General features: G+C 38.6%; 1 pseudogene across 1 annotated transcript in view; it reads left to right on the forward strand.

The window, feature by feature from the left end:
• The first annotated feature begins 12462 nt into the window (after nucleotides 1-12462).
• The window catches only part of LOC309661486 (60 kDa heat shock protein, mitochondrial pseudogene), a 67081-nt pseudogene continuing 62886 nt past the window's right edge, over nucleotides 12463-16657 (forward strand). Inside the window, exon 1 of the transcript XR_014268377.1 lies at nucleotides 12463-15239. The product of XR_014268377.1 is annotated as a 60 kDa heat shock protein, mitochondrial pseudogene (transcript). The remainder of the gene's footprint in view (nucleotides 15240-16657) is intronic.

Below are 16657 nucleotides of genomic sequence, written 5' to 3' on the forward strand. Positions count from 1 at the left end.
TTCTTTTACATTTCACATTTTGTTCTATACCTCTCTAGAATTGACTTTTATTTGTTGTGTGAGATGGTAGTTGAGCTTTGTTTTTTCCATATGGATATACAACTAACAGAACACTATTTATTGAAAAGACTGCCCTTTTGTCACTGTTATGCAGTGCCACATTAGACATAAACCAAGTATTCATATTCATTCAGGTCTGTTTCTGCACACTGTATTCTGATCCATTAGTCTATTCATCTGTCCTTGCACCGATACCGCACTTTTTTGTTGTAGCTCTTTTGACATCGAATTAGAAATTCAAAATTATTTTGACTTTGAATAGAACAGGTCGCCCCTATTTGTTTCTCTTCAAGGTTGCCTTGGTTATTTGCATTTCAATATATATTTCTACAAAAATCCACGGAAACTTTAGTTAGGATTGCACTCAATTTTTAGATTAATTTTTGTTAAAATCTTTATAATATTTAGTCTTCCAATCCATGAACGTGGTATAATTCTTCATTTATCTAGGAATTTAATTTCTGTCAGTATGGCTTAATATTTTTGAGGAAGAGACATTGTACATATATCCTTAGATTTAAAAAACTAGATGTTTGAAATTTTTTGGTAACCATGTGTATTTTAAAGGAAGAATTAACTGACTTGGAATTTGACTCTGATTTTCTGTGAAAGCCAAAGTCTTCAGGCTGATGTTCATTTGCATACAGGCATAAGGTAATAAGGCTAGGTGAATGTGCCAATTTCCTGGTATATATTATTTTAATTTTCTATAGTAACAACTTTGATGAATTACAATTCAGTATTAATTCAACACTTTGAAAGGTCTCCAGAAAAATGGCTATTGGAAGAATACTTCACATATTCAGTCTATTATATTCAATGTATTTTAAGTCAGAATATTTTCAGGTAATAAATTGTGTCTAGAATTTAGTGTAGGGAAGATAGTCATTTTTGTAATTAAATGGTATACCACGTATACTAGTCAGGAAACAGGTAGCAAACTTAATTTGAGTACTTTGAAGAAAGTTTAATAAGGAAACTCTTTTTTTTCCCCCCTCGGCAATGAAAACACGGAATCGTAACCACTGGACCACCAAGGAATTCCCAGGAAAGTCTTTACAGTGGTGTAGGCAGTATGTGTGTTCTAGTGTAAAGACAGCAACAGAAAGCATTATTACCACTCTTCTACCTAAAAAGACAAAAAGAGAGTCGTCTCTCTGAAGGTTCTGTGACCAGAGCAGGCACACAGCCAGCTCGCATAGGCCCCACAGGCATGGAGTTCTTCTTGCTCATTTTCTCCGTCCAGTAGTGCTATGGGCCTGACCCCATCAAAAGCCAAATATCAAAAGAACATTTGATGCAGTTTACACATTCCAGCTTCCAGGAGATATAGCCCAAAGCAAGAAAGATGCAGAATGGCTCCAGAGCGCCAAACAGGAGACATCATATTACTTTTATAAATCCAGAAAAACTTTAAAACCCTATTTTCTTTGACTTCCAGGAAGCTAAACTTTAAACAATTTCATTAACAATAATACCTCTAGACCTTTAACATATCTTTTCCCCTTCTGCTGTGTAGTGCATGCTGTTGGTCTCCCACTAAATTTGCCTTTATCCATTTGTATCCATCACCCTGTTGCTGGATTGTTGACTAATAATAAGTCACTATTGTCCCTTTTCCAGAGAGTTGCTCTCAGCCAACAGGGAACTGCTTTCCCAGAAGGCTGACTCCCCCCTCCCTTCCCTCAAGAAGTCGACCAGTGACAGACTGACACAGCAGTACAGTGGCTGGTCCACTTGCCATAAAGTGGAACTAATTCTGTGGTGCGATTTGTGCTTTGAAATTTTCCCCAAGGGATCAGACTGAAGCTAGTGTCTAACTAGGACTACATTCCTTGTTAGTTTGTTCCACTCCCTTATCCTGTTTCCCTCCCTCTCCTCTCCTGAGAGAACTTCCTCAATAAATCACTGGAACAAGAATCCCTGTCTTGGGAGATCAGCTCGGTGCTTTGTGACCATCTAGAGGGGTGGGATAGGGAGGGTGGGAGGGAGGGAGACACAAGAGGGAAGAGATATGGGGATATATGTATATGTATAACTGATTCACTTTGTTATAAAACAGAAACTAACACACCATTGTAAAGCAATTATACTCCAATAAAGATGTTTAAAAAATAATAATAGTAAATTTTTTTAAAAAATCAATGAATATGTGAATGAATGAAGGGCTGAGTGAATGAATGAAGATGGTAGAGCTACAGCTTTGTTGCAGTAGACACCACCACTGGGATACAACCTCCAAGCAATACGGGGAGGAAAGAATCTCAGAATGGGACCTGAGATGGACTAATCCAATATAAAATGGGTATTAATGTATCATCTTTATGTGTCGACATCCCTAGGCTGGAGAAGTCTGCATTATAATGATTACTCAAGAGGTGCTTTCAATGTCCTTGCAGGAAGACAAACAACTTGAACCCGGTCTTTGACCAAAGACCTGTGACCCAGTTTAGAAAATAATATTCTAGTGTGTTTATACTTACTGATGAGGCTGTCATCATTTTTTCAATTTTCCTCACAGTGGTATAAGATTAATGAGCTAAACATTTTACATCTTGATGTGAAAGACACTCATATGTATAAACTATTACTGTCATGTTTATAATCCAGAATGATTTGATGAAGTAGTACATTTAGATACCTAAATGATAATGAAGAGTTTGTGTTGAGTTTTTAATTTATTTGGTTGATTTGTTGAATTTTAAATTAATTTGAGTTTAAAAAAAAAAAGAATACCTGTCTTAGTCTCTACCTCTAAGATACCTGGCCAAGTTTGTTCTGTAATATGATACATATGTGTACCATTTTATATGCTTATGAGGGCTTTGGTGGTATCTTTGATCCTTTATTTTAAAATAGCTAGCATTCATTGAGCACTGAAAAATAGATTGGCACTTTAATAAGCACTTTACATGCATTTTATAATTGTATCATCTCAGCAAACCAAAAAGGAACAGTCATAATTCTCATCTTATAAATGAGGATATACTTAAAGATTAAGGTATATCCTGAGGACACACAGGTAGTAAATGGCAAAGCTGATATTCAAAACTAATCTTTTCAACTCAAAAAACCAAACTCCTAACCACTAAAATATATAGTCCACTTATTAAATTTTTTTTAAAAAATCTAATGTTTATTGACAACTCACTAATCACTTTACCCAAATTATGTAATTAAACTCTCATAATATTCTGTAAGGTGGATACTGAAATTATCCTCATTTATAAAAGAGGGAAACTGAGAAATAGGCAATATATAAGAGATATACAACCTGAAAATGAAGTTTCTCATCTCCGGATGAGGGCCTCTTTCCTCAGCACCTCACCTAGAGGCATGTGGATGGCCTATATTACCATATCACATAAGATACAGTCTTTTCCACAATGATGATTGTAATTGTATGCCTTTCCCACTAAATACTCAAAGGGCAAATAATTATTTCTGTATTTCTAGCACCTCCTACAATGCTGGGCACATAGTAGATGTTCACTAATTTCACATAAATGAATGACTAAAAGAATGAATATGTTCACTCTTGAGGAAATTCACTCTTGTCTTAGTTCAGGCTGTTACAACAGAATACTATAGACTGGCTGGTTTAAACAACAATTATTTCTCACAGTTCTGGAGGCTGGGAAGTCCAAGTTCAAGGTGCTAGCAGATCCAGTGTCTGGTGAGGGACTGCTTCCTGGTTTGCAAATGGTTGTCTTATTATATCCTCACATGATAGAGAGCAAAGACAGGGAGCAAGCTCTACTGTGTCATCTTATAAAGGCACTGATCTCATTCATGAGGGCTCCACCATCCTGACCTAATTACCTCCCAAAGACCCCACCTCCTAATATCATCACATTGGGGCTTAGGATTTCAACATTTAAATTTTGGAAGACACAAACATTCAGTACATAACAACTCTTTTAAAAATTATATTAGAATCTACTGTTGAGTTCCTGTTGCTCAGCCATTTTGGCAGGAAAAACTCTCTTTTCAGCTTTTTTGCTTTTCTCTTTTGAGAGTCACTCTTCTCTAAACTCTGACTTCACATATTCCTATTTGACACTACTGATAAAAAAAAAAAAAGAATCAGTGACTGTTAGGACTGGATTAGAATCATAAAAATTTTCTTGTCTAAACTCTCATATTACAAACAGGGAAGGTGAGATGTGGAGAAGCTGAGTTCACCATGTCACAAAGTAGCTGGTCAGCAAGCCAGCCTGGGCCTTGTGCAGTGCTGATTCTGTTGGTCTAGGTTGCATCCTTACACAAACAGTGAAATGTATATATGTGTATGTATATCTACATATTTACATGCATATATATTTATATTTATACTTCCATCATCTGTGATGGCCATTTTTAGCCTATATCATTTAAAAGCAATAATAAAAACTACCAATTATCATGTCTTAGTCTATGTCCAGCATTATGTTGAGAGTTCTACATACTTAATCTCATTCAGTCATCCAAACAGAAAGACATATTGTTATATTTCCCTGTTAGAGATAAAGAAATTGAGGCATGAAGGAGTTGAGCAGTTCACCCAAGTGATGTGATTTTGTCTTGTCGTTTTTGTTGTTGAAGTGTAGTTGATCTACAGCATTATGTTAATTTCAGGTGTACAGCATAGTGATTCAGTATTTTTGCAGATTATTCTCCATAATAGGTTATTACAAGATAATGGCTATAATCCCCTGTGCTATACTGTATATCCTTGTTGCTTATCTTTACCCAGGTGGTGGTTTGGAATCACAGTTTTGACTCCAGAGCCTTCCAATCTTTAATACTAAGTAGATTTGTTCCAACTTTTACCATCCATGAAACTTCTGATAAAAGAGAAACATTTCTATTGCTTAGCAAAAGAGTCTTTAAAAACAAAGAAATTTCAGGTTTAACTTTTCTCCTTCTCTCACTGAAAACCACCAATGGCATAACATACTTCGATGCAGTTCTCATATCAGCAGGGAATTAAAAAAGAACAAATATTATGCATAAAAACAAAAATCACTGAAATTTACTCACTTAATAACAAAAAAATAATACTTTTAGTATAGTACAGCTCTTACTATTTTTAATCAAAGAAATTTTACTTATTTTGTATCTCTAGCACAGTTCTTTTTCTAATACAAGCACTTTTTAAATTTAAAATAAAGTAGGATCATTTTTAGTTCATGAGAAAGAGAATGTAAGAAAACAAAGAAATTAGTTCAGTGAAAATTATCATCAACATACATGTTTAATATTGTTGAAAGATTATAAGTGTGAAGAGTAAAAAATGTTTAATAAAAAAAAATCTTCCCAAGTATTGCATACTTTATTTACAGATTGTTGCCCTGATTAGGAATCATGCAGTATTACCATCTATGTTTCCTGAAGGGAGAGGCAAAAGCATATGTCTATTTGCCAAAAGGCATCAAGACATTCTCATTATATATTTAGATGTAAAAATGAAATTAGTATGTGACTCTGTCTTTAATTCACACTTTTCTCTGAGAAAATATTACCATTTTTCTTCAGCTAAGGCCTAAGCAGAATATATGCAATTAAATGTATTATTTGAATTTGGTTGCTCTAAAGCAACTCTTCTGAAAACAAGCACCATATCTCAATTTTATTTACAAACTGTATTGAAGGGAATGGAAACCGTTCAGTGGGTAGAAATATATTTTCGTGTAATAGAGAGCTCAACAGTGGTGCCCCCTATCCTTTGGAAAACTGAATAAACGTGGCCTGCTTTCTACTCGTAGGTCTAGTAGTAGTTCAAAGCTCTCTCTAAAATTTGTGTGTTTCTTTGCTGTGTTTTCTCAAAAGTTCTATGCCTCTGAGCTCCTACCCATGTGTACTGTTCTAGTCTCTGCCATGTCAGACCCTGATGTGAATATCCCCTCTTTCACGCTTTCCTCAAAATTTCAGTCTCAGTCAGCATTTTGTGATTTTGTGAACATAATATTGAATATTTGAGGGGTTGTGAGGGAGGACCATTTCACACAATCCACAACAGTCTCCCATCTTGCTTCCTCCTTTTGTTTCTTCCCTTCCATTCTGTTAGATTCCAAAGACTGGATGCCTCGTTTGTTTCTCCTTCTATGTCATAGCCCCCTTTCTCCAATGGAGCAGCCCTACCAGATCGCTCTGCCTTCCAGATCACCACCTAGAATTCCAGTGAGCAAGTGTTCTCAATTTTTTAACAAAAGGTATAAATCCTCTAAATTCTTTTCAGTAAATGCCCCTTTATTTTTTTATTTAAATCAACTCCAAAATAAGACACTATCTGAGTAGAGAAAAGTATATCAAACATATCTAAATTTATTTAATAATGTAAAAGTCACAGAGATAGTATTATCGAATTAAAAAAAAAACAGAGCTCAGCCTTAACCATGCCTTAAAAAATGTCTAACAACTATGGTTAATTTTATATAAAGAGAGAGAAAAAACTTTAAATAAACAGGGATAATAATTAAGGTTTGGAAGATTCTCTGGCCTGTGGAGTGAGTAGGTAATAATAACTGACTACTTTCATAGGCAGGTGGGATGAAACATACTTGGCAAGATCAAGTTTCTTTTTTCAGTGATTAATAAATAAATTTGGAGAGAAAAAAGCGTTGAGAGAATAAAACAAGCATCCATGCAGCCAACACCAAGCACAAGAAATAAATCATCACATATACGATGGAAGCCTCCCGTGAACTCTCCCTTATTTCACACCTCTGAATTTGATCTCACTCTTTGGAATGTTTTATATTTCTACTACATATACATGAATTCCATAAATATATGTACTAGTGTTATTTTGCATATTAAAAAAATATAGAAATGCTATTATACTCTATATATTCTTTAGCAGCTTGCTTTTCAATATTGTTTCTAAGATTCACTCATGTTCATACATTTAGTTTTAAGTTTTTCATTTTAACTACTGTATAGTCTTTTTTGTTATATGAACAAATAAATGTTTATCTAGAATCCCACTAACAGACATTTAATTTTCTTCTTTTTTTTCTTTTTCTGTTAAAACCAATGCTGCTATGAGCATTTTGGTAAGCTTCTCTTTGTATACATGTGTGAATAGTGTATATCTAGTAGTAGAATCACTGGGTTAAAAGGTATGCACGTCTTCAATTTTCTTTGATATTCCAAATTGCTTGTTAATGTGGTTGAACCAATTTCCACTCTGCCAGGATTATATGATCTTCATTAACACTTTTAATTTTACCCAATGAGAGGCATGTGAAACTGTATCTCCTTGTGTTTTCAAGTTGCATTTTTCTGAATAAATGTGAAGTTTAGCATCTTTCAGTATGTTTATTGGCTATCTGGCTTCCCTGTGGGTAAAATTTTTGTCATATCTCTGGTGGTTTTGTACCATGTCAACTTGGCTAGGTTAGACCTATGTTTCCCAGAATCCCTTTCTCTGTATGGTTCCAGTTTAGAGTTGGCCAAACTGAAAGTTGTATGAGATTTGGAAGGTAGAAGTGAAGCAGCGGGCATCTTGCTTTGAAGTTTATTATGATTTTCTTTTTTTTTGAATAGTATGAGTCATGTCCACTGGTTTTTTTTTTTTTTTTTTTTGGCTGTGTTGGGTCTTCGTTTCTGTGCGAGGGCTTTCTCCAGTTGTGGCAAGTGGGGGTCACTCTTCATCGTGGTGCGCGGGCCTCTCACTATTGCAGCCTCTCTTGTTGCGGAGCACAGGCTCCAGACGCACAGGCTCAGTAGTTGTGGCTCACGGGCCTAGTTGCTCCGCAGCATGTGGGATTCTCCCAGACCAGGGCTCAAACCCGTGTCCCCTGCATTAGCAGGCAGATTCTCAACCACTGCGCCACCAGGGAAGCCCCCTATTACGATTTTTGACGTGGTGAGAAATAGATGCAGAGATGTCCGTGGTTTCCACCTTGTCCTTTCTTTTCCCCACTATATTTATCTCCTCTTAATGATCGCTAGCCCTGATCATCAGTCGTGGTCCTAAGCTCCCCACCGGATCCAGAAGCAGTGGCCTTCCATAGGCCTCTCCACTAACATCCTTTTGTGTTCTCACTTCAGCAAATGGGAGCACCTGGCTTCAGGAGTGCTGGTTAGTGACTTGTCTCTGATTCTTCAGTTTCTTCCTTTGGATCTTTGTTTTCCAGATTCCCCTACAGTTGTGTAAGTTCTTATTACTCTAATAAGCTTCTCAGGCAAAACAAAACTATAAAAACTGGAAGCAATCAGAAAGTCATGAGAACCTAACAGGCTAAGATCTGAGAGAGAAGAGAGGGACTGAAATTAGCCCAACATCTGGCATAGCTTTTTTGCCAAATATTAAGCATCTATCCAGATTCTAAGATGAGTATAATAGAAGCAGAGTAGAGGGTAAACCAGGTGAAAGGTGACCAAGAGGCCGAGAAACTAAGCAAAGCTTTAGGCAGTCTCATGGTGCCGAGGTGGAGAGAGAGGGAAGGAGAAAAAAATTAGAGTATGAAGGTTTCCAAGGAGAAGGGGCCCTGGTACAGACTTTAGCTTTTAATTGGATGACTGAATGGGTGCGCTTTATGAGTGATTGCTCACAATAATAGAACAGAATTTACAAAACTGAAGCCCAGGTTTGTACAGACTGTATAAAGATAATCTGCCCCACATGTCTTTAAAGAGGAACACAAGCAAAATTAAATCCTTTATAGAGAAAGATATCATCATTCTGGTCCTTACATTATTTCTAGAAATTTTCATGTAAAATATCCTGCATTCAATAAAACTACTGTATATTCAACTAAAATACTGTATAAAAATAAAATTTATACCAAGAAATACATTCTAATGAGCAGAAACCGATAGAGTAAAAAAAAAAAAACAGTAGAAACAAACACACAGGAAATACATAGAGTATTGGAGTTTACTTACAGGGGCTTTAAAACAACTGTGATTAAGATATTTAGGAAAATGGAAGAAAAGAATTTTACCAGAAAGTTAAAATTCACAAAAAGAAATCTAAGAAAAATTTAGAACTAAAATATAAAATAATTAAATCTGAAGACTCGGTAGATGAGTTTAAAGCTGATTAACATGGATGAAGGAGGATTGGCAAACTGAAGCACCAAGAGAAAAAATATGGCAAAACATAGATAAGAGACACATGAAGACATAGTGAAAAGTTATAACATATATGCAATTGATCTCTGTTAGGAGAAGAGAGAAAATTGGGGAAGAATCAATATTTGAAGAGATAAAGGCTGAAATTTTTGCAAAAGTGATGAAACATCTATAGCCACATATTTAAGAATCACAACAGATCCAGAGCAGGATAAGTACAAAGAATATCACACGTGGAAGCATCATACTAAATTTCCTGAAAATCAAAGGGAAAAAATTCTTAAAATCAGCTAATAAAAATACCAAAAGATATTTTTAAATATAATTTAACAAGTTGAGCCTAAGAGTTACAAAGAAATGCAAAGGACCAAAAACAGCCAAGACATTCTTGAAGGGGAAAATCTCTTGAGGATTCTGAGTGTAGAAAAACATTTTAAAAACAGGACACAAAAAAATGTTGATAAGTAGCATTACATTAAAATGCTGTTCATCAATAGATACCTTTAAGAGAGTGACACAAAGAGTGGAAGAAGATATTTGCTGACAAATATGACTGGTAAGAAAAATAAAGACAAATGAATAGAAAAATGGATGAGAGATGTTAACTGGCACTTTAAAAGTTTAGACTAACCAAGTGGCCATTGCACATATGAAAATGTTCACCACATTAATCATCAGGGAAATTCAAATTGTAATTATGAGGTTCCTCTATACTCACCAGAACGGTTTAAATTTATAAAGTATCATAAAGCTTTGTTATGGAGAGATGTGGCATAACTGGATTTATCATACATGGTTGGAAAAGGATTGGTATAAGGACTTTGGAAAATAATTTAGCACTATGTCTTAACCTTGAATATACATATTCCTGAAGACCAGCAATTTCCCGTCAATAGAATGCATTAAAAGACCTTTTCAAAAATATTCTTGACTATTTTGTATTAGCCAATAGAAACAACCCAAATGTCTATTAAACACAGAATGGGCAGTATATTTTTAAATTCATTTTATTGAAGTATAGTTGATTTACAATGTTGTCTTAATTTCTGCTGTACAGCAAAGTGATTCAGTTATGCATATATATATTCTTTCTCATATTCTTTTCCATTATGGTTTATTACAGGATATTGAATATAGGTCCCTGTGCTATACAGTAAGACTTTGCTGTTTATCTATTCTGTATATAATAGTTTGCATCTGCTAATCCCAAACTCCCAGTCCACCCCTCCCCCCCCCCACCGGCAACTGCGAGTCTGTCTGTGAGTCTGTTTCGCAGATAGGTTCATTTGTGTCATATTTTAGATTCCACATATAAGTGAGATCATATGGTATTTATCTTTTGCTGTCTGGCTTACTTCACTTAGTATGGTAACTTCTAGGTCCATCCGTGTTGCTGCAAATGGCATTATTTCATTCTTTTTTACGGCTGAGTAATATTCTAGTGTGTGTGTGTGTGTGTGTGTGTGTGTGTGTATCTATCTCACATCTTCTTTAACCAGAATGGGTAAAATTCAATATATTCATACAACAAAATACTTCATAGTGATGAACAAGAATGAACCCTACCTAAATAATAACTCTAAAAAGAAAATACAGACTTCTGCTCAAGACGGATGTGCCGTGGAGAGCAGGGGTGGGAGGAGGGGAAATAACAAGACCTCACTGTCCCCTCTGCCATGCAACATAATGTGGCAGCACCATTTAAATACATTCTGAAACCAACAGGCCTGAGTGTTTAAAAAAGCCTCCTCAGGGGCTTCCCTGGTGGCGCAGTGGTTGAGAATCTCCCTGCCAATGCAGGGGACACGGGTTCGAGCCCTGGTCTGGGAGGATCCCACATGCCGCGGAGCAGCTGGGCCCGTGAGCCACAATTACTGAGCCTGCGCGTCTGGAGCCTGTGCTCCGCAACAAGAGAGGCCGCGATAGTGAGAGGCCCGCGCACCGCGATGAAGAGTGGCCCCCACTTGCCGCAACTGGGGAGAGCCCTCGCACAGAAACGAAGACCCAACACAGCCATAAATAAAAATAAATAAATAAAATTTAAAAAAATTTAAAAAATTAAAAAATAAAAAAGCCTCCTCAGAACTTCCCTGGTGGTCCAATGGCTAAGACTCCGGGCTCCCAATGCAGGGGGCCCAGGTTCGATCCCTGGTCAGGGAACTAGATCCCACATGCCGCAACTAAGAGCCCGCATGCGGCAGTGAAGATCCTGTTTGCTGCAACTAAGACCCGGCACAGCTAAATAAATAAATAAAATAAAATAAAATAAATATTTAAAAAAATAAAAAGGCTCCTCAAATGTTGATTGGGGCTGGATGATTAAGAAGCGGAAGGGGGGAAAGTGCACCCAGCAACTCCCTAAGGCTCTTCTAGCGGCTTCCACGCCACAACGTGGCAGGACAGACGCGAGCCCCGCCGTTTTCCCTCGGTGGCTCGGAGGGCAACGCTGAGGGAGGTTCATCCTGAGGTCGCAACTGTGAGTAATGGTGGGCAATGTGAAAAATACGGTATTAAATTTAAAAAGTATCTGTCTGTGGGCAGTCTTTCTTCCAGCACCTGAAATCTGGCCTCAAGTGGGAGCTGGCCCTTCTGGAACGTGGGCAGGGCTTTGCGAAAGAGTGGGTGGGGTAGGGGAATTCTGCTTCTACGTGAGTTTGTAGAAAATGGGAAAGAGTGGTGCCTTTGCCCTAACAACAAGAAAGTTCTAGATAAACTATAGAATCATAATTTTTCTTAAACCCATCCTAGAGCTGAGATTTTAGGATAGCCAGGTAGCCTGAAATCTGAGGAAAGATAGATCCTTTAAGGAGAGACAGTAGGTCAGTGAGGCTGCTGCTTTCTGATTTAGTTCTAGATGCTCCAAGAGAGCATCAGGGGGTTCCTTAGGCAGAAAGCCATATAAGTGCTAATTTGCCCCAGGCAAGCTCCCTTCTTTCAAAATTTGAGATTGCTCCAAATTTTTGTTTTTCATCTCTGTTCAAAAGACAGTTAAAATTTTTTTTTCTTCAGAATTTATAATTGTTCCAAGTAGAAGGCTTAGTTCAATGCAAGCAACCCCATCACTATTAGAAACTTGCAATTACATTTTTATCTTGATTTTTATCAAATAACTTTATTAAACTTTCTTGCTATCTTACGGACTTCTTAACATACATTTAATATTTAAAATATACAATGCATAATGTTTGAGAAGAACAATTATAGTTTCTCCTTTTTAATCTTTCTGTATGCCTTAGTTTTTTATTTCATTTTTATATTAAGTTGGCGAGAACCTCTGGAAAAAAACGTAAAAATAATCACTGAAAGCACATGTTCTTGTCTTATTCCTGATCTTAAAAAAAAATTCCGCCCTCACCCACTGCCGACGGCCTGTCTTGTCGCCTGCACGCCGTGCCACTGCCTCACAGATTACCCGCCGTCCTTCACCAGATTAGGCCAGTGTCCAGGGCCCTGGCTCCTCATCTCACTCGGGCTTATGCCAAAGATGTAAAATCTGGTGCAGATGCCCGACCTTAAGGCTTCAAGGTGTAGATCTTTTAGCCGATGCTGTAGCCATTACTATGGGGTCAAAGGGAAGGACAATGATTACTGAGTTGGGGAAGTCCCAAAGTGACAAAAGATGGACTGTTGCAAAGTCCATTGACTTAAAAGATAAATATAAAAATGTTGGCACTAAACTTGTTCAAGATGTTGCCAATAACACAAACGAAGAGGCTGGGGATGGCACCACTATTGCTATTGTACTGGCACGCTCTATTGCCAAGGAAGGCTTCGAGAAGGTTAGCAAAGGTGCTAATCCAGTGGAAATCAGGAGAGGTGTGATGTTAGCTGTTGATGCTGTAATTGCTGAACTTAAGAAGCAGTCTAAACCTGTGACAACCCCGAAAGAGATCGTCCAGATTGCTACGATTTCTGCAAATGGAGACAAAGAAATTGGCAACATCATTTCTGATGCGATGAAAAAGGCTGGAAGAAAGGGCGTTATCACAGGAAAGGATGGGAAAACACTGAATGATGAACTAGAAATTATTGAAGGCATGAAGGTTGATAGAGGGTATATCTCTCCATGCTTTATTAATACATCAAAAGGTCAGAAATGTGAATTCCAAGTTGCCTATGTTCTTTTGAGTGAAAAGAAAATTTCTAGTGTCCAGTCCATTGTTCCTGCTCTTGAAATTGCCAACGCTCACCGTAAGCCCTTGGTCATAATTGCTGAAGATGTGGATGGAGAAGCTCTAAGTACACTTGTTTTGAATAGGCTGAAAGTTGGTCTTCAGGCTGTAGTAGTCAAAGCTCCAGGTTTTGGTGACAATAGAAAGAACCAGCTCAAGGACATGGCTATTGCTACTGGCGCTGCAGTATTTGGAGAAGAAGGGCTAACTCTAAATCTTGAAGATGTTCAGCCTCATGACTTAGGAAAAGTTGGAGAGGTCATTGTGACCAAAGATGATGCCATGCTCTTGAAAGGATAAGGTGACAAGGCTCAAATTGAAAAGCGTATTCAAGAAATCCTCGAGCAGTTGGATATCACAACTAGCGAATATGGAAAGGAAAAACTGAATGAACGTCTGGCAAAACCCTCAGATGGTGTTGCTGTGCTAAAGTTTGGTGGGACAAGTGATGTTGAAGTGAATGAAAAGAAAGACAGAGTTACAGATGCCCTTAATGCTGCACGAGCTGCTGTTGAAGAAGGCATTGTTTTGGGAGGGGGCTGTGTCCTGCTTCGGTGCCTTCCAGCCTTGGATTCAATAACTCCAGCTAATGAAGATCAAAAAACTGGTATAGAAATTATTTTAAAAACACTCAAAATTCCTGCAATGACCATTGCTAAGAATGCAGGTATTGAAGGATCACTGATAGTTGAGAAAATTCTGCAGAGTTCTTCAGAAGTTGGTTATGATGCTATGCTTGGAGATTTTGTGAATATGGTGGAAAAAGGAATCATTGATCCAACTAAGGTTGTAAGAACTGCATTACTGGATGTTGCTGGAGTGGCCTCTCTGTTAACTACAGCAGAAGTTGTAGTTACAGAAATTCCTAAAGAAGAGAAGGATCCTGGAATGGGTGGAATGGGTGGAATGGGAAGTGGTATGGGAGGTGGCATGATCTAATTCCTAGAATAGGGCTTTACCATTATTAATGAGCTGTGAGAGGAAGCTCAAGGCAGCGTTCCTCACCAATAACTTTAAGAGAGGTCTGTTGAAGGAGATGACTGAGAAAAGGCTGGCTGATGTTTAAGAAAATCACTATAACCTTCAGTTACTGGTTTCCGTTGACAACATAGAATGGTTTACTGCTCTCATTGTCCGTGTCTACAGATAATTATTTTGTATTTTTGAATAAAGGCATTTGTACATTCCTGGTAAATGAGTATAAGAGCCATGTACCAATGTACTGCTTTCAACTTAAATCACTGAGGCATTTTTACTACTATTCTGTTAAAATCAGGATTTTAGTGATTGCCATCAACAGATGAGAAGCTAAGAAGCAGCCTTTCTGTGGAGAGTAAGAATAATTGTGTACAGAGTAGAGCAATAATCAATTATATGACAACCTTTGTGTAATAACAATTGTTTAAAGTTAAAAAAAATTCCAAGTTTTCACCATTAAATATTATGTATGCTGCAAAATGTGATAGATACTATTTAGAGTTATGCAAATTTCCTTCAATTCCTAGTTTGCTAAGAGTTTGTTTATTATCACAAAGAGAGTATTGAATTTTATTAAATATTTGATCTTCATCTACTGTGATATTTATATGATTTTTCTTCTTGAAATTATTGTCATAGAGTGTTATTATGTGGGTGGATGTATGAATTATCTAATGTTAAAGCAACCTTGTATTCCAGGGATAAATCCAGATTCGTCATGATATATATACAAGCGTGTGTGTGTGTGTGTGTGTGTGTGTAGTAATGGGTTATTTCTGGATTCAACTGGCTATTTGTTAAAGAATTCTTATATTATAATGAGCTAAGATGCTTCAAGATGGCGGAAGAGTAAGACGCGGAGATCACGTTCCTCTCCACAAATACATCAGAAATACGTCTACATGTGAAACAACTCCTACAGAACACCCACTGAATGCTGGCAGAAGACCTCAGACCTCCCAAAAGGTAAGAAACTCCCCACGTACCTGGGTAGGGCGAAAGAAAAAAGAAATAACAGAGACAAAAGAATAGGGACGGGGCCTGCACCTCGGGGAGGGAGCTGTGAAGGAGGAAAGGTTTCCACACGATAGGAAGGCCCTTCGCGGACGGAGACTGCGGGTGGCGGAGGGGGAAGCTTCAGAGCCACGGAGGAGAGCGCAGCCACAGGGGTGCGGAGGGCAAAGCGGAGAGATTCCCGCACAGAGGAGCGGCGCCGAGCAGCACTCACCAGCCCGAGAGGCTTGTCTGCTCACCCGCCGGGGCGGGCGGGGCTGGGAGCTGAGGCTCGGGCTTCGGTCGGCTCGCAGGGAGAGGACTGGGATTGGTGGCGTGAACACAGCCTGAAGGGGTTAGTGCACCACAGCGAGCCGGGAGGGAGTGCGGGAAAAAGTCTGCAGCTGCCGAACACGCAAGAGACTTTTTCTTGCCTCTTTGTTTCCTGGTGCGCGAGGAGAGGGGATTCAGAGCGCCGCCTAAATGAGCTCCAGAGACAGGTGCGAGCCGCGGCTGTCAGCGCGGACCCCAGAGACGGGCCTGAGACGCTAAGGCTTCTGCTGCTGCCCCCAAGAAGCCTGTGTGCGAGCACAGGTCACTCTCCACACCGCCCCTCACGGGAGCCGGTGCAGCTCGCCACTGCCAGGGTCCCGTGATCCAGGGACAACTTCCCTGGGAGAATGAACGGCGCGCCTCGGGCTGGTGCAATGTCACGCTGGCCTCTGCCGCTGCAGACTCGCCCCGCCTCCGTACCCCTCCCTCCCCCCGGCCTAAGTGAGCCAGAGACCCCAATCAGCTGCTCCTTTAACCCCGTTCTGTCTGATCGGGAACAGACGCCCTCAGGCGACCTACACGCAGAGGCGGGTCCAGATCCAAAGCTGAACGCCTGGAGCTGTGCAAACAAAGAAGAGAAAGGGAAATTTCTTCCAGCAGCCTCAGGAGCAGAGGATTAAATCTCCACAATCAACTTGATGTGCCCTGCATCTGTGGAATACATGAATAGACAACGAATCATCCCAAACTGAGGTGGACTTTGGGAAAAAAGATATATATATATTTTTTCCCTTTTTCTCTTTTTGTGAGTGTGTATGTGTATGCTTCTGTGTGTGATTTTGTCTGTATAGCTTTGCTTTTACCATTTATCCTAGGGTTCTGTCTGTCCATTTTTTTTGTTTTTCACCTTAAAAATTTTTTTTCTTAATTACCTTTTACTTTAATAACTTTATTTTATTTTACTTTCTTTTCTTTACTTTCTCCCTTCCTTCCTCCCTTTCTTTCTTTCTATCTTTCTTTCCTTCCTTCCTTCCTTTCCTCTCTTTTCTTTTCTCTACCTTTTATTCTGAGCTGTGTGGATGAAAGGCTCTTGTTGCACCAGCCAGGCATCAGGGCTC

The sequence above is a fragment of the Balaenoptera physalus genome (genome assembly GCF_965194825.1).
Source record: "Balaenoptera physalus genome assembly, chromosome: 5".
NCBI lineage: Eukaryota > Metazoa > Chordata > Mammalia > Artiodactyla > Balaenopteridae > Balaenoptera > Balaenoptera physalus.